The sequence below is a fragment of the Vicugna pacos genome, chromosome 11 (genome assembly GCF_048564905.1).
Source record: "Vicugna pacos chromosome 11, VicPac4, whole genome shotgun sequence".
NCBI classification, from domain to species: Eukaryota; Metazoa; Chordata; class Mammalia; order Artiodactyla; family Camelidae; genus Vicugna; species Vicugna pacos.
In genome coordinates, this window is record NC_132997.1 from 18,995,256 (window position 1) to 19,016,401 (window position 21,146).

Here is a 21,146-nt window from a genome sequence, read left to right on the forward strand (position 1 = left end):
AGAAGCCCTGGGAAATTCTCTGAAAATGTTCCATCACCGTTTCCACTAGGTATTTCTGCTCGTGGCCCTCAGAGACAGCTACACACAAAGTAGGGAAATGTAAATAAACTTCCTCTTTCCTCTCTCTTCTGCCTCTTCAGAATTTCTATCTCCACTTCCTACAAATGTCTCAAATCTAACAAGCCCTTCTATTGAGCCTACTTCCTGCTAGATTTATTTAATTATATTCCACTTCATTTCTGGATGTAAAACAGCCTATTATTTCCTCAGCTTCTTTTCCCTCACTGCTAATCTTCTTGAAAGATTGACATACTCTTCCCAGAAGAGAACTGGAATGATGTCAAAGGAATGAAATATTACATTGGTTCTCGAAGTGTGGTCCCTATACCAGTAGCAATACAGCACCTAGTAACTTGTTATAAAGGCAAATTCTTGAGTCCCACCTATAGAATCAGAAACTCTTCAGGTGCAGTCCCACAATCTGTGTTTTAACAAGCCGCCTAGGTGATACTGATGTACGCAAAATTTGGGAACCATTGTAAATAGGGAGTTAATAATGGCCTGGTACTGGTAGAATGAAGGGGAAGGGTGTGGTCTGCATGTGGGTTGCTTGTCAAATTGTGAGGACTTATTGAATTGGTTATTCCATGCTTGAAATAATTCTTGTCACTAGCACCCTGAGTGGCTGTGCGAAGTGCAGGAAGGGAAAGCAAAGTATAAATGGTGGGTGTGAAGGGCTGACAGCACCCAAAGTGTCTTTCATCTCTGCCTTCTCCATCTGGTGGCCTGCAGAGTGTTCTCCCCAGCTACTGTGAACACTTTGGCAATTATTCCAAGGGGGCATTTTTCTAATAATAACCCACTCATTGTTCCTCCAGGGTTTTTTCTCCTTCAGTGGCCCTGGAAGCACTAGGCAAACACATTTTTAATGACCAGAATTCACAGATACGGTATTATCCTCCTCTCCATGTATGATTTCAGTAATCTGCTGAGACTTCTTGGCTGGCTTTTTACAGTCCTTAACATCACATAAATTTTGATTCAGCCAAATAGGTTTCCTTAACATAATACAATTATTTCAATATTATAAGATAATCATAAATCTGAATCATTATGTCTTGTGATGGACACAGAATTATATGCTGTGCCATAATTTATAATTGAACAAAGTCGGTCCTTCTTACCAAAGCATTCTTTGATATCACTGAAATCATCAAGAGAAATAAGGAAATGGTGACTGGCTAAACAAAACTTCTATTGTAAGAAAAAATCTTTCTTCAGAGAGATATTGAGCAAGTGGAATATATGTTCATGACAGTACTGAAATTGACCCCAGCGATCCTACGTTGGTGTTTCCATCTAAACATCATGAAAATACAGTATATAAAAGTGTGTGTGTGTATATATATATATACACACACACACATATATAAATAAATACACTACAATTCACTATCAATAGAAACACCAACCCCTGGAAAACACTCAGTATTTTCTGGAAGTTTCCTCACTGTTATCAAACAAGAGATAAAGTTATTTGAACATTAGAGTCAGGGAGAAATGCCTGTAGTTATCTTGTAAGTATCTATGCACTGTGCACTGTTCCTCCCATTAGAGTAGCAGGAAGAGTTTTACAATGGGTAATTTTTTTTCACAAACATATGCTCACAACTCAAAAGTTGATTATAATTGACCCTTGAATAATGCAGGAGTTAGGGGCACTAATCCTCCTTGCAGCCAAAAGTCTGTGTGTAACTCAGAGTTGGCCCTCCATATACCTGGTTCCTCCACATATGTGGTCCCCCTTTGGTAGACTCAAGCAACCTCAGGTCATTTGGTAATGTAGTATTTAATACTGAAAGAAATCCCTGAATAAGTGGACTCATGCAGTTAAAATACATATTGTTCAGGGACTGACTGAATAATGCTTTGTTTTAGAAGATTATCTTTATAAATAACAAACTTTGATTTCAGCTTTTGTAAGTACTTTATATTTTGAGAAAAATTATGTATTTGCTCATAATTTATATTAATATTTTCAGCTTATTTTATCATTTATTTTTTCCATTTCTCTTTTTTGGGGGCTGTGATTTACCTTTAATAAAAAAACACAGTTGGTAAGTTTAAAGTTTGACGGGTTTGACAAATGTATACACCTATGTAACCACCACCTTAATTAAGACACACAGCATTTCTACAACAAAAACTGTTTGCTTCTCTCTTTTCCCAGTTTCTGCCTTGCACCCAGAGAGAAAAACCGCTGTTCTGGTTTTCATTATCATATATTAATCTTGTCTGTTTTCAAATTTTATATAACTGGAATTATGTAATACATACTCTTTGTGTCTAGCTTGTTTAACTCTGCACTTTTTGAGATTCCTGTGTGTTATTGTATATGTCAGTAGTTGATTTCATTTTATTACTAAGTAGCAATTAATTTCCATGACTAATGACTTTACCCACCTTTTCATATATATTTTGACATTCATTTATTTTCTATGTTGAAGTGTTGACAGAAAAATATCCCCCATCTCTTTACTGGGCTGAGTGGTTTCTTACTGAATTATCAGTGTTCTTGATATGTTTTGGATATAAGTTCTATATCAGATATGTGTTTTGGAAATATTCTCATGAAATCTCTGGCTTATCTTTATTTTCTTAACAATTATTTGAAACAGGCTTAAAACAACAAAGATTAATTACTTCTCTATTCTGTGGTTTTGAAATCTTGGTGATTTTCTTCCTGATCTTGCCTAGGGTCACTTCTGTGGCTTAACTGGAAATGAAACACCCAGAACAACCTACTCACATATCTAGAAGTTGACGCCATCACCGTGTGTGCCCCAAGGAGGCCTCTCCTCTTCTAGTAAGCTAGTGCAAACTTCTGCAAAACTTGGAGGCCTCAAGATCTAAGAGAGTGAAAGCAGAAGGTGTGATGCTTCTTAAGTCCCAGTATCAGAAGAAATGTAATATTAGTTGTGTTGCATTCCATATTTACTCCTTTTATGATTCCTTCTTCACTCCTGATATTTCAAGTTTCCTTCTGGTGTCACTTCCCTTCTGCCTGAAGAACTTCTTTTGGGAATTTTTAAGAGCAGGTCTACTGGCAACAAAATTTCTTAGTGTTCATTCATCTGAGAATGTCTTGATTTCACCTTTATTCTGGAAGGATAGCTTTGCTGGATGCAGAAATCTGGAGTAATATTTTTTTTTCTTTCATTGCTTTAATAAAAGTGTGCCACTCCCTTCTGGGTTCTGTGGTTTCAATTGAGATAGCTACTTTTCCTCCTTGTAATTAGTTCACCTTTTCTCTTTTATTACTTTTGAGAGTTTTCCTTTATCTGTAGTTCTCAGAAGCTTATTTCTGGTGTGACTTGATAATGCATTTCTGTTTGGGGTTCACACAGCTCCTTGTACCTGTAAATTTATGTTTTTTGCCAATGTGGGATGTTTTTAGCTATTATTTATTTGAAAACTATTTCAGTCCCACATTTTTCTCTTCTCCTTTTGGGACTCTGCTGATACAAATGTTAATTTTTTGTTGTTGTTGTTATTTTTCTATAGGTGAGTCCGTGTGATACTATTAACTTCTTTCAGTCTATTTTCTCTTTGTTTTTCGGTTTGGGTTATTTTCACTGTTCTGTTCTGTCTTCAAGTTCCATTATTATTTTCCCTGTGATAGTAATTCTCAATATTGATTGTTGGCCTCTCTGGTGACTTTTTAATTTTGGTTAGTGTATTTTTCAGTTCTATAATTTCTATTTGATTTTTTTATATCCTCCATTTGTTTGCTTAGATTTTCTATCATAGATTAGAAAATCAGTATTTATATTAATTGATTCAGGAAAGATCATCAGGAGATGCTAAAATTAATGGATAAATGCTTGAAGAAACAGGGTTTATACACAGTGTCAAAGTTTTGCCCCAGAAAACAATGATTAATTACTTTTTAATTGATAAAGTACTTACACATATCAGTTAATAAATAAAAATACTTATTAACTAACTTTAAAGTGGAATAACCTCACTGACATTATCTTAGCCAAGTGACAAAAGTTAACATCATCAGTCAGAGACACATGAATATCATGGGTCTTTTGTTATGTTGCACTGAAAAGACCACAGGTTGACTTCTCCAGTATTCTGGCCAAAAATGCATATGCTTAATCTGATTATACAAAAATATAAAACAAACCTAAATCAAAGGAAATTATATGAGATGAATGACCAGAACTCTAAAAATGTTAAGATCACAAAAGATAATTAAATATTAGGGAAATCATTCCAAATTAAAGGTAACTAAAAACATACGACAAATAGATCAATATATGATCCTGAATTGGATCCTGGAATGGAAGCAGAAGGGTGAAAAGAGAAGCTCATTTTTGTTTGTTTTATTTGCTTTGTTTATTTGTTTTGTTTTTGCTATAAAGAACAAGGCTGGGAAATCAGAAAATCTGAATGGGCCTGGATTAGGTGGTGGTATTGTATGAATACTAATAATGTCTTGATGTTAATGGTTGTGCTGTAATAGGGGAGTGTGTTTGTCTCCTGGTACTGTCATAATTTACTGTCAAAAAATTACAAATTGAGTGCCTTAAAGAATAGAATTTTTTTTTCAGAGGAAATACTTCATTTTATTTCCACTCACAATTCCCCAGAAAGGGTCAGTCCCTGCCCCTCCCTCACCTTGATGCGGCCCCTCCTCCAACACCTTCACAAAACCCTGACTTCCTCCCAGAGCTAAAATGAACACCCAGTCACCAATTAGGCTGTTCTCCACCCCGCCCACCTCCCCATCTGCCTGTATATCCACCTGCTCTGCGAACTTGGCCACCTTTTGGTTCCATCCCCCAAATGTAGTTCCCCAAGGTCACCTGGCTTGTTTGGCTTACATTCTTTGGGCACCATTCTTAAAACTTTTCTTGGCTTAGTCCCCAGATGGTTCCCCTGTCCTCGTATGCATCGTCATTCTGCAGAGCTTCCTGGCCTCATTTCCTGTTTGGGAGACTAAGTTTCCAAGCTCTCCCCTGCTCCCCAGGTTCCCTGTAGGGCTCTGTTCCTCAGCTGTTCATAAGGATGTACATGTTGACTGAGGCCAAACATGCCTTGATTCTGGGGAGAGAGGGGAGCCAATTCAGAATGGACAGGAGAGGAGACAAGGATCAAAGGGGAGAGAGAAAGGGGGGGTGGGAGGAGGGAGGGAGGGGTTTGACAGGAAGCTGGATGCAGGGGGATGACAGCGGGATGGATCCTCCCACCTCAGCCCCAGAAAGACAAGGGAGCCAGAACTGAAGACCAGCGCCCCCTACCGCACAAAGCCCCTGCCTGGCTAGCTGTTCCGGGTCCCCTTGCTTCAAGCCTTGTGCACTTAGATGAGCAGCCCCTTGATATACTGGATTTCCCACTCCGCCTAGTCAGCCGTCTCCCTCAGCTCCCGGTTCCGCGCCTGCAGCCCCTGGCACCAGCCCTCCAGGGCCTCGCCCTCTGGGCGCTTCCTCGGCAGGCACCTCAGAGCCGCTGATGTGTTCTGGTCCCTCTCCTTTTGCTCGTGGTCCCTGTGGGTGGTGGCAGGATTGGGGTAGGGGGCTGGGCGAGAGGGTGGACGTGGACAAAGGGGTTGCTGGGATGGGGGCCGGGTTGCCAACCCAGAGTCCCCTGGCCCACCCTCCCTGCAACAGTAGATGGCTAGCAAGTCAAGGGTAGCCAGGGCAGGGGGCTGGGGGAGGTCAAAGATGAGAAGGGGGAGGGGCGGGGGAGGAAAGGTGCTGGTGCTGGTGGCGGTGGCAGCAGCGGTTTCGGACTTGGGGATGATGGTGGGAGGAGGAAGCATCAAGGAAGAAGTCTTCCATCTGCTCAAGTTCCTTTATAGGAGGGAAGCTTAGCTTCCAGATCTGGGAAGATGTGGGGAGGGCACCTGAGGGCAAGGGGGCTCCAAAGGGAAAAGGGCTGTGAAGTAGGCCAGCTCGATCATCCAGTCAGAGAAGCCATCATCTACCAGGGAATCTCCCCCACCCGGAAGCCCGCCCTCCAGGGCTCCCCCAAGGACCTCATAGGGGCCCAGTGGGGCAGGGGCCGGGGGGTTCCCATAGTCTATGAGCCAGCCCAGCCCGCTAGCTGGGACCAGGGTCCTGTGCAGGTCCAGCCCCAGGGTCGCCAGGAGTAACATGGATGTGGTGCGGGTGCTGGGCATGGATGGCAATGAAGGAGGCTGCGCCAACAGCTAGGAGGAGATTCTGGAAGCTGCTCAGCTGGGCGAAAACAGGCACCAAGGCAAAAGTGGAGGACTCCATGGCTGCAGAAAGGAGAGGCAGCGGCGGCCTCAGGTGAAGAAAGAAGGCAGGATCCGCGAGCACAGGCACGCAAGCGTGGAGACTGGCCTGGGGCGCAGAGGGGCCGCAGCGGCAGAGCCATGGCCGGGGCTGTGCAGGCGGAGGCGGTGTCGTGGTAGCAGGAGGAGAGACCTTCATCTGAGGCTGGGGAACGAGGCAGCCCTGGGGACTGGGGACAGATATAAGCAACAGAAATTTAATTTCTCACTGTTCTAGAGGCCAGAAGTGCAAGATTAATTTGCCAGCAAGGGTGATTTCTCGTTACACTTCTCTTCCTATTTTGCAGACATTCACCTTCTTATTGTGCCCCCAAGAAGGCCTTTCCTCAGTGAGCATGGAAGCTCCCTCTCTCTCTTCCTCCTCTTATAAGGTGTCAGTCCTTTTGGATTCGGGTCCCACTTTTATGACCTCCTTTAATCTTAATCGCCTTCTTAATGGCTGTGTTATCAAATGCAGTCACGCTGAGGGTTAGGGATTCAACATAAGGACTTGGGGGAAACACAGTTGAATCCATTACAAAGTCTCCTTGGTTTTAGGAAATAAATACACACTAAAATATTTATAAGTAAGGAAACAGCATGTTTGCTATATAATTTAGGGGAAAACTGGAGAGAATATTAAAATAAAAAGTGATAATATGTTCACAATTGGGGAACTGAGATGAACTCTATATACTTCTTTGTAACAATACTTTCAACTTTACTGAAAGGTTTCAATTATTTCAACATAAAAAGGTAATAGAAAATGACACATGTATTTCTCTCCATCCACTGCTTCTACCAAAAGTGACTGAATGCATTCAGATGCTCAGTCTTTTAGCTTTGTTTTCATATACAAGCCATGAGCTTACAGAAGACAAGCCACAGTCTTACCAGCTTACCCAAGATTGCTGAGCAGAGTATAAAGCCAAGAGGATGGACTTAGCCATTGAATTCCTCCCAGAGTTACTTTTCTATCACAAATAAAACTTGGCTTTCTGAAGCTGCAGCAAACTAAAATGATATGATTTTCCATTGGGCTATTTCTCTGTTCTTGCACAAACTGCCCAGTCTTTTAATTCTATCTTAGCTCGTGTATATTCTCTAACTTCATGGTAATTTGTCAAGATTATCTTGGCCATTCTTGGTACTTAGACTTCTAGACAAGTTTTAGAATCAGCTTACTAATTTCCATAAAAAATACCTGCTGTAATTTTTATTGCAACTGCATTGAATCTGTAGATCAATTTAAAAAGAACTGACATCTTTACAATATTGAGTTTTTTTAATATGTGATTATACTATGCTCTGCCACACTAATTGAGATAGTCTTTTATTTCAACAATGTGCTGTAGTGTTCTCTGTAGAGGTTTCATGTGTCTTTTACAGATTTATCCCTAGCTATTTGTTGTATTTTGATGAGACTATAACTAGTATTATTTGAAATTGTTTTGTTGCTACGTATAGAAATACAATTGGTTTCTGTATGTTATGTATCTGGCAACTTTGGTAAATTCACTCTTGGGTTTTCTTTATAAACAATAATATCATCTGTGGGGTTAAGAGGTTTATTTATCTCTAGTCTTATTACAGTGAGTAAGACCTTGATTTATTACAGTGAGGAAGACCATTATAAATTAAATAGACGTGGTACTTGTCTCAGTCCTAATCTCAGGAGGAAGACATCAGTATCTCATCATCAGATATGATGATTCCTTGAGTTTTTTTTTGTTATTGCTGTTACTATAGTTCAGATTAAGGAAATTCACTTTTGTCCATATTTTACTACGTGTTTCTTTAAAAAAATTTTTTTTATTGAGTTATAGTCAGTTTACACTGTTGTGTTGATTTCCAGTGCAGAGCACAATTTTTCAGTTAAACATGAACATACATATATTCACTGTCACATTCTTTTTCACTGTGAGCTACCACAAAATCTTGTATATATTTCCCTGTGCTATACAGTATAATCTTGTTTATCTATTCTACACATGCCTGTCAGTATCTACAAATTTTGCACTACCAGTCTGTCCCTTCCTACCCCCATGCCCCCGGTAACCACAACAAGTTTGTATTCTATGTCTATGAATCTGTTTCTGTTTTGTATTTATGTTCATTTGTCTTTTTCTTTCTTTTTTCTTCTTTTTTTTTTTTTTTTAGATTCCACATATAAGCGATCTCATATGGTATTTTTCTTTCTTTTTCTGGCTTACTTTACTTAGAATGACATTCTCTAGGAACATCCATGTTGCTGCAAATGGCATTATGTTGTTGTTTTTATGGCTGAATAATATTCCATTGTAGAAATATACCACATCTTCTTTATCCAGTCATCTGCTGATAGGTATTTAGTCTGTTTCCATGTCTCGGCTATTGTAAATAGTGCTGCTGTGAACTTTGGGGTACAGATGTCTTTTTGAAGTAGGGTTCCTTCTGGATATATGCCCAGGAGTGGGATTCCTGGGTCATATGGTAAGTCTATTCCTAGTCTTTTGAGGAATCTCCATACTGTTTTCCACAGTGGCTGCATTCCCACCAGCAGCGTAGGAAGTTAGGGTTAGGGCTTTTTTATTAATGAAAAGGTGCTAAACTTTATGAGATTCTTCCCCCACATTTGCTATAATTATGTAGTTTTCTTCTCTTCTTTCTTAATATGGTAAATTATATTGATTGACTTTGAATCTTAAATCCACCTTTTACTCCTTGGACAAAGCTAACTGTATTAATATTTAAAATATGCCTTATTTGATATGCCAATATTTTGTTTGAGGCTTTATGTTTCTATATTTATCAGGTGCATTATTCCATAGTTTTCCTTTTTCTGGTAATATTCTTGTCAAGTCTATTATTAAGACTACGATAAGACTTTTTTAAGGTTAGCATGTGATCAACTTTGGTAGATGTTCCATGTGCACTAGAGGATAAAACTACTCTATGACTTTTGGATGCAGTGTTCTATGTGTAAATGTTTAAATGTATGGTTTAAATATTCTATAGCATTACTGATATTTTTGTTCTGTCAGTTACTGTGAGAGTTCTTTAAATCTCCATTTATGATTTTAGATTTAATTTTAACTTTGAGAGCTGTTGCTCAGTATATTTTTAGGTAAATTTAGAATTTTATGTCTTCCTGTTAAATAAAATCAATAAATGGATTCACTGAAGTTGCAAGATACAAAATCAATATATGGAAATCTGCTGCATTACTATAGGCTAATGAAAAACTCAAATTGAGGGAAATTAAGAAAACAATCCCATTTACAATTTTATCAAAAAGGATAAAATACCTAGACTAAAATTATCCAAGGATGTAAAAGACCCTTTATATTTAAAACAATAAGACATTGATGAAAGAAACTAAAGAAGACACAAGTAAATGAAAATATATTTTGTGTCCATGGATTAGAAAACTACTATTATTAAAATGTCCATAGTACTGAAAGCAATCTACATATTCAATTCAAACTTGATCAAAATCCCAATGGCATTTTTCACAGAAATAGAACTAACAATTCTAAACTTTGTGTGGAGCTATGAAAGACCTCAAATAACCAAAGCAGTCTTGACAAAGAAGAACAAAGCTGGAGGATCATGAGACTTGATTTCAAAGATACTATAAAGCTCTACTAATCAAAACAGTATGGAAAAGCAACCTACGGGATGAGAGAAAATAATTGCAAATCATGTGTCTGATAAGGCATTAACATCCAAAATATATGAAGAACTCCTACAGCCCAATAACAACAACATCAAAACCCCCCCAAAATTGAATTTAAAATGGGCAGAGGATCTGAACAGACATTTTGCCAAAGAATATGTACAAGTAAACAACATGTACATGATAATATCCTCAACATCACTAACCATCAGGGAAATGCAAATCATAACCACAGTGAGATGAAACTCACACCCGTCAGAGTGGCTTTTATCAAAAAGACAGGAACTGGTATTGGCAACGATGTAAAAAAAAGGGAACACTATGCGCTGTTGGTGGGGATGTACATTGATAAAGCTACTATAAAAAACAGAATGGGGGTTCCTTAAAAAATTAAAAATAAAATCACCATATGGTCCAGGAATCCTACTTGTGGGTACATTTTCCAAAGAATTACAATCAGGATCTGGAAGAGGTATCTGCAGCCCATGCTCACAGCAGCAGGATTCAAAACAGCCCAGATGAAGAAACCTCCTAAATGCCCATCCACAGAGGAAGGAATAAAGAATGGGAGATATGTAGGTATGTGTAAATATACATGTAAATATGTGTATGTGTGCATATATATATATATACATAATGTGTATCTAATTGTGTATGTATGTGTATAAATATATGTGTAATATATAAAGTGTATGTATGTGTGCACGCATGTGTGTGTGCATATGTGTGTGTGTGTGTGTGTATATAATTAAGCCATGAAAAAGAATGAAATCTTGCCATTTGCAACAACATGAATGGACCTTAAGGAAATTATCCTAAGAAAAATTATTCAGATAGAGAAAAAAATCATATGATCTTACTTTAATGTATAATCTAAAATTTTGAAAAGAAGAAAAAACAAGCTTATAAATACAGAGTGGCGGTTGCCAGAAGCAGAGGGTTAGGGGTGTGAGTGAAATGGCTTAAGGGAGTCAAAAGTTACAAACTTTCAAAACCTCCTACACTGTTGATGGGAATGCAGTTTGGTGCAACCACTGTGGAAACCAGTATGGAGATTCCTCAAAAGACTTAAAATAGACTTACCATATGACCCAGCAAGGCAAGGCAATTTAAGAAAAGACAAGACAAAAGACAAAGCATCAACTGTAATGGCCAGTTCTTCAGAACTGAGAAGTTGGACTTGCTTCCTTTGTCTGAGATTTCCATGCAAAATAATAAATCATTTCTGCCTGGTTGGAACAACTTACTTCAAAGTAAGAGTTTTGTTACCAAGTTCTGCTTCTCCTAAAGGAAGTAGGAGAGCTGACAAATGAAATGGAGGTAGAAGCTGCCACTCGCACCTTCACCAAACACCCCCTCCCCATGGTAAGTGTAACAAAAGCAGCAAAGTTGAATATTAAATAGTAAAGAAGAGCAGGGGCAGAGGTGGTCAATATGCACAGCCTCACTCGGGGAAAGTGCCTGGTTCAACACCAGCCAAGATGCAGCAGCATGCTCTTCTTGGTCCAAATATCTTACATCCATCCTTGCCATACAGTGCAGCTGTCACTCACACTACAGCTCATGAATCTTGACCTAACAGCTCTGACAACCGGTCCTCGAATGCTGATCCTGCTGATGGAGAACCTTCCTGTCTTCTGGTTAAAATCCTACTCCACAGAGTTCCTGCTGAACTGCTGACAATAACATGATGACAGGATTCCCAAGGTCCAGCCTCCCACCTGACTCCCAGGGTAGTCTCCATTCCTGAAGCATCTCCAGCCACTGTCTATATGCACTCATCCTGCAGGTCTCCGAAGATACAATTTTCCCCTAAACACTGAAGTCTCCTGGAGCACCTCCAAAGTAAACCCAGGACAAGACAGCACATCTGGGCCTAGGAAAGCATCTCCAACATATCCTCCAGAATAATGGCTCCTCCTGGGCTGAAAGCTCACTGAGGAAGTACACTTGGGACCTCTGGCCCCACTGACAGGATTTCCAACTTTGTAATTTTTTGAGCCTTTACTACACTTAACTTCATGTTAATATACAAAGTAAAGCAAAGCAAAACACAGCACCCTTCATTAATTCAAATGTTGTGTTTTGCTTTGTGGGTGTGATAACATGAACCCTCACGTCTCTGACACTTGTTGACAGACCAGACTGTGAAACCAACGTTTAGTAGCACACACTGTGGGAAATGCCGGTCTGACGGCAAGACGGTGGTCAAGAGGTCGAAGACCTAGGTCTGGCTCTATGTCTGTGTGTGTGACTTAGGGCAAATTTTATATGCTGTGTATCTCAGCTTTCTCATCTGTAAAGTGGGGAAAATAACGCTTGTCCTAACTGCCTCATAGAGGAATTGTAATGGATACAACTGCTTCAAAAAGCATAGAGTACACGTGTGAGATTCTATGATGGTGCCCAGGGTAGAAGGGCACGCTACCTGAGAGCTGCAGGCTGCCCAAGCTTCCTAGCGAAGACCACAGCTGTCCCTGGTACCTTGGGAAGCCCAGGTGCTCTGTGACCCGTGACCATGCCCTCTTCTTCTCTGAAGGACGAAGGAGATGCAGGCTCTCCAAGCCAGGCCGGGTTACTCAGGATGAAGCAGGGCCTGCACAGGCCCCTCTCCCGACATCTCACAGCAACAGCCCACATCAGTATCTTCAAAAATACACACGGCAGAGTTACCAGGGGAGAAGGGCCCACTCAAATTTCATTCTCAGATCTCTTCCACCTCCTAAATGCTTCTGTGAGAGGAAGACAGGCAAGCAATGGACAGGAGGGAGAGAAGGGGAGGAGAAGATAGGAGGAGAGTGTGGTAGGTTGATTTGCTCAGAAAACAGCAGAATGAAAAAAATGACTATGATTCCTGAGACACTGGTCAGGAAAACACTCCAGCCCTGGCCGTGACAGCACACACTGTGTCAACTGTGCTGGAAACAGAGACTGGAGGACAGGAACCTGCACTCAGGCTCTCCACATCAGCACATTGTGCAGCAGAACTAGTGCAGAACCAGACTGGGCAAAAATAGCATCGAGGACTGGACAGTTTATTTATATACAACATTTGACAATGAATCTCAATTATGACGCCCCCAAAACCTCTGGTTCATTCTATTTGTAGCTAAAATAAATAGTGACCTTTATTACCAGTTATGTGAGATCTATATGGTCAGTTATTTCTTTTACAAAACAGTCTCAATGAACATAATGATGTCTCTTGATGGTGAAGGCACTGGGGGTTTTTATTTTCTAGCTGCATGTTGTCTTGTTTGCTGTTGTTAAAAGAAAGAGCGTGTACAACTTTTAAAATCAGAATGAAGCTGCTTCCTTGGCGGGGGGAGACCTATACTTACTCCTTTTTCATGCATTCATTCAAAACACTGATTTCCTCCCAAGTGTGTGTATGACACACACACACACAGACACACATATAAATACTTACATAATCAAATAAGATGAAGTTACAAACTATATCCTTAGATTTTTGTTTTTCCAGGAGACAATAGCTCTTTTTCTTAAGCAGGAAGTGGAAAAAAACAATCATTTGATGGTAGTTTGACACAAAAGCAGTAGAACATAGTGGCTGAGGAACATGAGCCTGTTGTCAGACAAACCTGGATTCTAACCCACTGCTGGCACCTAGTGAACATGTGACCTTGGCTGCATCACAAACTCTCCATGCTTTAATCGCCTCCTCTGCAAAATGCGGATAATCATCATCACTTCAAAGGGGCTTTATAAGAATTAAAATGAGATAAACACACAAAGCACTTGTAAATACAAAATGTCAAGCCCACATCTAGCCTCTGACTCCAGGCAAGTCAAATGCCATGTGACCTCATGTTCCCACCCAGCGCCAATTTGAAGAGAACCCAGTTGTGGTATGTTTTTTAGACAAAACACATCCAGGGCACTGGGTCTTAATGTTTATCCAACCATTATTAGCAGTAGCAACAAGAGATGCTGTCACTTGAAGGTGAAAGTCATCCAGGGCACAATCAAGCAAAATAAGTTTAGCCAGAAGCTCAAGGACCAGAGCAGGACTCAGCCGTCACCTACACACAGACACACACACACACAGACATACACACACACACAAAGGGTGCTCTAGTTAGGCAAGACAGGGGCCTTGCTGGGTTATGTCCTGGGCACCAACATTTTAAAGTCCATCAGGCGAGGGTGTTGGGAAAAATAAGAAAAAGATACAAAATACAATCAAATGCTTGGGCACTTCCCTGGAGAAAGCAGAAAGGGAGCTGGGCTTTTCCAGGGTGTAGTAAGTGGGTGGAGTGGACGGAGCACCATTGAAAACCTTAGCCGGGTTTTGTGACCCCCCTCCTTTACCTTGGGTAAACCCAGGAGACATAATGCTTCAAGGCAAAAAAGTGAACAAAAATAGAGTGTAACAGCCTTCACGCTTGTTGCTGAAACACACTCCTTCACCTTTGAAAGACAATCATGAGAACTTGCGGAGGGCTGTCCTCGTGTAATAGGACAAATTGTGTTTAAATTGGGAAGCCAGCTGCTCCTTGATCAGTCATCCTTTTATCATCAACAGAACTTTAATTAGCCTCCCTCTGCTTCCTATTTTATGCCACAAATCTTAACTTTCACTTGTCTGGAACCAAACTGCAATAACTACACCCATAGTAAATAAAAACAATGAACTTTTCATACAACATGCAACTAATTCTCATTAAGTTGACAAAGGGCTATTCAAAATAGTGCCTAATTCACATCAACTATTTTCCCATAAATGACAATGTTCTATACTAAAATTTCAACAGAAACTGTCTCACCCACATCTTCTTGCATGTTTTCCAGTAAGAAGGTTTTCAAGCTGTCTGACTTCCATTTCCTGATTTTACTCATAAGTATGGGGCCATGTCAGGTCACATGGTAACAATGGACAAATTTCAAAAACACAATGCTGACTTAAAAAAAAAGTTGCTGAACGATACCCATTGACACCATTTATATAAATGTAAAGGGGATGTGACTATATAGGATTTATGGACCCACACAGTAAACCAATCAGGGGGCAGGCTTCTCTAAGAAAAGGAGCCCCCAACACCCCACCTCTGGATCAGTGACTCTGGGGAGGCAGGAGGGTTTCAAGCAAGATGGGGGATATTTGTTAAAACCACGTGGAGGCACGTGGTTACTCATTATATTTGCCTCTGTGCTTTTCTAGATGTTGGGGATATTTCATCAAGTTGTTAAGAGAAAAACAAATGGAGGGTGACAGCAGCCAACAGGTGAGGAGAGTAGGTGCCCTATGCTTTCTGACCCCACCCAGGCACACGCCCACCTGAGAGCTGTTGTAGCAGGGCACATGCCACCCCCAAACTCATCCTTTGAGAAAGGCTTAGTAACCGTACATGTGCCTCAAGGGCAGGGGCCCTGCTCCCTCATCTTGAATCTCCCCATGCTAAGGACCTGAAATGTGAATATTATTTGAGTCGATCAATATCTGTCAGAAGAGGATTTCTTGTGCTGCTATTTTCTAGCCCAATAACCAAGCACGTTGAGTCAAGTTCCCTTTCCTGAAGGAATCTGAAAAGATGAGTGGGTTACCACTCCAGACTAATGACCAGCCTGTTGAAAACTAAAGCCCTAAAGCCCCTGGTGAGGTTGGGATCAAACAGGTAAGGAGTGGGGCCCAGACTCCCTGTATTAGGTCATAACAGTGAGAGTCACCAGGCTTGGGAACACCGGGACTAGCTCCATGCCCCACATTTCTTTCAGTTCTCAGATTCTAAGAAAATCACTCACCTGTGTTATTCCATACAGATTCTGGTTCAACATGAGGGCAAAGTCCCAGAATATTCTTAACAAGTACCTCGTCTGACAGGCAAGTTTGAGAAACGCTGTGTTAGGGTGCTTTGGGGTCATTAACATCAAATAATAAAAGGCAACTTATTAGTATGATTTTATTTAATAAGTAGTTAAGAAAGGATGTTTATAAAGTTATGGATAAGAGCCAGTTTGTTCTAAGATCAAACTTTAAATCATCATTGTTTTTCAGAAAGAAAAACAGAAGCATCGTTAGTGAATAAGGACGTGTCAACCTCACCTTTCAATTTCCTGGAACTTTCCACCCCTGCTTTCCTATTTAATATGTAGTATTTCCTTTGGACACACACGCAGCCAACTTCACAATGCAGGCTTTACAAGGTCACTGCCCCAGATACCAAAAAGCCAGCCAGGGACTCAGGTGGGGGGAGCCCTGCTGCAGCCTGACTGCACCCACTTCCATGGCTCCTGCTTTGGCAGAGAAAGGGTAATCATACCTTGTCAAACACTGATGTCACCTCAAATTCCTTTTCATTTCTGACAAGCCTTCTGATGCAGGATGGAGATGGACTTCACACTTGCTTGAGGAAATTAACAGTGGAATGTACTTTCATGGGATCAAAGGCTCTGCACACAGCAGAGCTGAGAGGAGGTCAAGTGAGCCTGACTCAGGTTAATGCAGAACAAAAGGAGCGTGAAATCCCATCTGGCAAAACAGACCCCAGCAGGCAGCAGTTTCCAAGGGCTGAAGGCAAAATCTGTACGACAGAGGTGCCTAGGTAAGTGCGAAACTATCCTGGCTGGTCCGTCACATCAAGGTTCACACCACATAAAACATCTTTTGGAGGTGTTTAGTGCACACCTTTAACAAGTTCCATGTTTGAGATGAGGCCATTCCAAAAAGGGGCTCCTTTCAGGGTGTGCCCAAGTGATCTGTGAACCCTCCTCCCCATCCCACGGCCAAAGGCCAGTCTTCCACATATGCTGCATCCGCTTCTCCCCTAAATTCAAGGCTGTTGTGATGTGAAGGTCTTTAAAGAATAAAAGTGGGAAAGCTCTCAGGCTAAAAACTCAATTATAATCCATAAAGTTGTGAAATCAATCAATGAGGCCAGCTTTTTTTTTTAATTAATGAAATAGGAAACTTGTCTATTTTGTAAAACTGTCACACCTTGTGTGTGCACATGTGCATGGAGTCATACTGGAAAATGGGTTTCTTACTAACTATCAGGCTGAGGGGAAAATGAGAAAGCCACGAAAACAGAAAGAAATGTAGTACTTCCCTGAGGACAGGCGTCCCTCTCTAGGAAAGTCCTAGTGATGAATCCTGAGACAACGGAGCACAGCTCCACCCCCAGGGTCTCTGGAATCTCCCAAACCCTCAGGGAGCCCCCACTCTGCAGGCAATAGAGGGGCCTTCTTCCCTGCTCCTCGCAAGGCGGAATGACTCACCGTCCAGACAGGGAAGACTATGGGCTGGGAAAGCGTGGTGTAGTAGTGTGTTTTTTAACCAAATAACTTCTGGGTGAGTTAGTTTCTTATCAGGAGACCAAACATGGTATGCCAAGCCTTCACAGAGTGTGATTTTAAAGAAATATTTCTCAAGTCTCCATCTTTCCTTTGTGTGGGTGCAGAGTCAGCACAAGGAAACCGTGGCTCAGGCAAGTGAGAAAAAATGAATTTAGATTATGTTTACAAGCCAAGGAAAGGAGAAAAGAAGACACGCTGAACAAATCCTCTACTGGAAACATTGCTAAAGAGTTTTTAAACTGAAGATTATGCCACCACTTAAGATATTTTTCTCTACTATTTTGCCCAGCAGATGACAAAACTGCATCTAGGACTGAAATAGCAGATTGCCTCAAGAGCAAATGACAGTATTTGTACCAGGAGTGTTGGCAGCCAGCGGCACAGCTGGGTTTCTGCACAGCAAACTTCAAACTGGGGCTCCAAGAATAACCTCACCTACTGCACCAATGCTAAAGTGCTGAATCCAAAGTCAGAAGGGCTCATTATTCCATATTTTTTCCACCACCTCCTTCCCAAATGCACGTGTACCTGCCTGACCTCCTCTGCCTGGGGAAGGCTGAGAATGAAGAAGAAAAAGAGAGTGAGAGCAGGCCAGAGTGACAAGGTCCCCAGGCATCAACAGGAGTGAATGGTCCATTATCCACAGGATGCAGGAACACAAAAAAAGATGGAAAACTCCAGATGAGCCAAACAGTTACTTATATGAATGGTTTTAATCTTCCCCTGCAAATACAAATTAAAAAATATTTATTCAAGTTTCATCTCCTCTTCAAGGCTGGGTACCTTCATAAAATAACATCATTTTTATTAAAAGAGACTCAAGAGTGGAGGGAGGAACTTGTAATAACCTTAATAATTAGTAGGATGGTCCCAAAGGCAGTCCTTCTGCACCTATAGCACAACTCACTAGACAAAAACCAAATCTCCTTTAAGGGCTTGAGGAAAACAGCCACCTTTAAACAAAGATGCCGGCACTTCCTTGTCTGTGCTCACTGACTGCCAATGACGATGCGCTGGTCTTCCCCGTGCCTCTGCAATTTCTACCAAAAAGTCTGGAAAGGCAAATTAAACAGAAGTCTTTGCTTAAGGAGACTTTAATTATGAAACCCATCCAATTAAAGTGCTGTAGCTGGCATTCACGGCATCCCTTCCCTGTCTTTGAAAATCACAGCCAGGGCTTTGGCAGTGGAAATGGGTCTCTCTCTTTTTTTTAAAAAATTTTTTATTGAATAATAACAGCTTTACAATGTTGCATCAAATTCCAGTGTAGAGCACAATTTTTCAGTTATACATGAACATACATATATTCATTACCACATTTTTCTTTTGCTGTGAGCTACCACAAGATCTTACATATATTTCCCTGTGTTGTACAGTGTAACCTTGTTTATCTATGTTGCACACACCTGTCAGTATCTACAGATTTTGAACTCCCAGTCTCTGCCTCTGGTACGTAGGCTGACCTCCAAGCAAACCATAGGCTCTTCCATACCAAAGAGAACAAATGGACAAACTTTTTCAGGTTAGGACAGTGCTTTTCAAACTACATAATGCAGAGTACAGAATACTGTATTATGTTGCATATGCCCACATCTCCCAAGGCGCAGAAGGTCCAGAATCTCACAAACTAAATTCAATTGGCAAAAGGCCAGGGGTTCAGGTAAACAGAAGCCTACATTTACATAAATGTTAATTTAATCCTAGGGAAACCAAGAGTGGAGGATTAAGGGAGAGCTAAAACTCCCACCCTTCCTCTCCAAACCATCAGTGTGCTCCTAAGACAGGCTCTGCTTATGACTCCCTGAACTATACTTCTCAGGAAGGTCAGGTGCACCTGGAGAAAGGGCCTCTACCTACATTGCCACGCCTTGACTCAGCTGAATCTGGGTAAGCCAAGTGACGTCAGGAGTAAAACAAAGCTCTCTGCCTTCCTTTTCATTTTGCACTGAGTTAGCTAAAATCCCAGTGAAAAATGAACGTGTTAAACCCTCCACAATCCTCACTAGCAGAAGCAAACAATGGTCACAGAATCCCAAAGTTCAGGGGAAGAAAAAAACAAACTTTTTAGCTTTTGAATACATTTTCATCCTTATATTAGACTGAATGTACAAGATTTGGGGGGAAATTTACTCCAAGCCAGAAAGTCACCCCAAGAAGACCCCACTAAAAAAGAGCTGGGAGGCAGTATGATTATTCCCATTAGACATCAAATCTCCTCAACCCCCACTGGTAGAAGGCACCAGCCTAACAAGAGCAGCCCTCAGCCAAACCCTCTCTGGAGAACTCAGAACGCGCAAAGGAGCCTTCCTCGGTAAGACAAAGGGCAGGCCCCTCATAGTCAATGAGACAGTGGTTTGGAAATCCTGCTGATGCAAACAGCCCATCAGTCAGTCAGGGGAGAACATCAAGAAATGACTGCAAGAGTACCTGACACTGAAAGGAGCCTCAGACACTCCCATCCATTCTCATAAACAGTTCCAGACAAGTCTCATTAACTCTACACAAGAGACTGGCATGAAATTTACATTTTCTCCCCAGTCAAGGCCTTTCTCACCAACAATGACATGGAATAAAAAAAAAATTACCTAAGCACAGTTAGTATTATTTTTAGAAACAACTCTTCATTTCCATTTTAATTTATTTAAAATTCAAAACTTGCTAATAATAGAAAGTATTTCAGTATCATTAAAACTGGAAGTTGCTGCAAAATAAAATATGGTATTTCAGAGTCAAACTCAAGGATCTTGTAAAATATTTGGTGTTTGTTACTCTCTCAGCATTCAAATTGTAAAAAGGAAACATGTTCCAGGCTGGTTAATTAACCAGTAACGTAAGTCACATAACGAACGCTGCTGCATCCTAAATAAATCAGAGTAGATTAACAGAATCCTTTGAGTTTATTCTGTCTCAGAACACATTGCAAACCCACCAAGGTGACTCTAACTGGAAGTTACAAAAGAAGAAATGTGCTTCCGTGTGTCAGCAACAGAGGTTTGCAGGGGAGCCACTGTTCCCAGGTGAGGGGCCCGGCTGTTCTGGGCTGGCTGGAGTTGCTGCCAGATGCCTGGGGCTGGTCACCAGAGCATGACTGGACCAGACCAGAAGCAGAAGATGTTCGAGGGGTGCTTGGAAACAAGATGAGGACGCAAATATGAGCAATTTGGAAAGTGACAGGTCTTACTCTTTTGCCATAATCTGCAAGCGAGAAGTAAATTTTAGCAAAAGTCTGCAGTCCTGTCCCGTGGCAGCCTCTCTCCCCCTACTGCTTATGGCCCTTACCCAACTCCTCCTAGTGTCAGCGGTGTTCTTTAACAACCCCTCCAGCAAGTCTGAAAATGTAACAGATTTGAAAACCATCATTTCTGTCCCAGAATGACTACTCGAGCACAGTGACAGAGAAGAAGCCTCCTCGGATAAACAAAAAACCTGTTTTCACAAAACAAGGGATTGGATTAGACTAGTACCATCTAACAACACCTTAAGCTAAAAGATGCAAACAAAACACTATGAGAGGTATTTACACCAAGGCCTAAATGCCACAAACAGAGAAATCCTCTCCTTGCTGACTCCTGGGTCCCATCTTACAAAATGACACCTGGCAGTTACTGTCTCTAAAAGAGCTTTCCTTCCAAAATGAACATTATCCAAATGCCCACCCCTTCCAGAGCAAAAGTAAAGCATTATGTCTAAAAAATAAAAAAAAATCTACATACCTTAATTTTAAAATAATGCTGTTGGAAAAATGGTGCCGACAGACTTGCTCCACACAGGATTTGCCACCAATCTTCCGTTTGTGAGAAATGCGGTATATGCAAAGCACAGGAAAGCAAGGTACTCCTCAGTGGGAACCTAGCAAGGGCTAAA

The 21,146-nt window shown here is 41.1% G+C and overlaps 1 pseudogene; it reads right to left on the reverse strand.

The window, feature by feature from the left end:
• Positions 1–5,332: 5,332 nt before the first annotated feature.
• The window catches only part of LOC140699180 (cyclic AMP-dependent transcription factor ATF-5 pseudogene), a 33,484-nt pseudogene continuing 17,670 nt past the window's right edge, over positions 5,333–21,146 (reverse strand).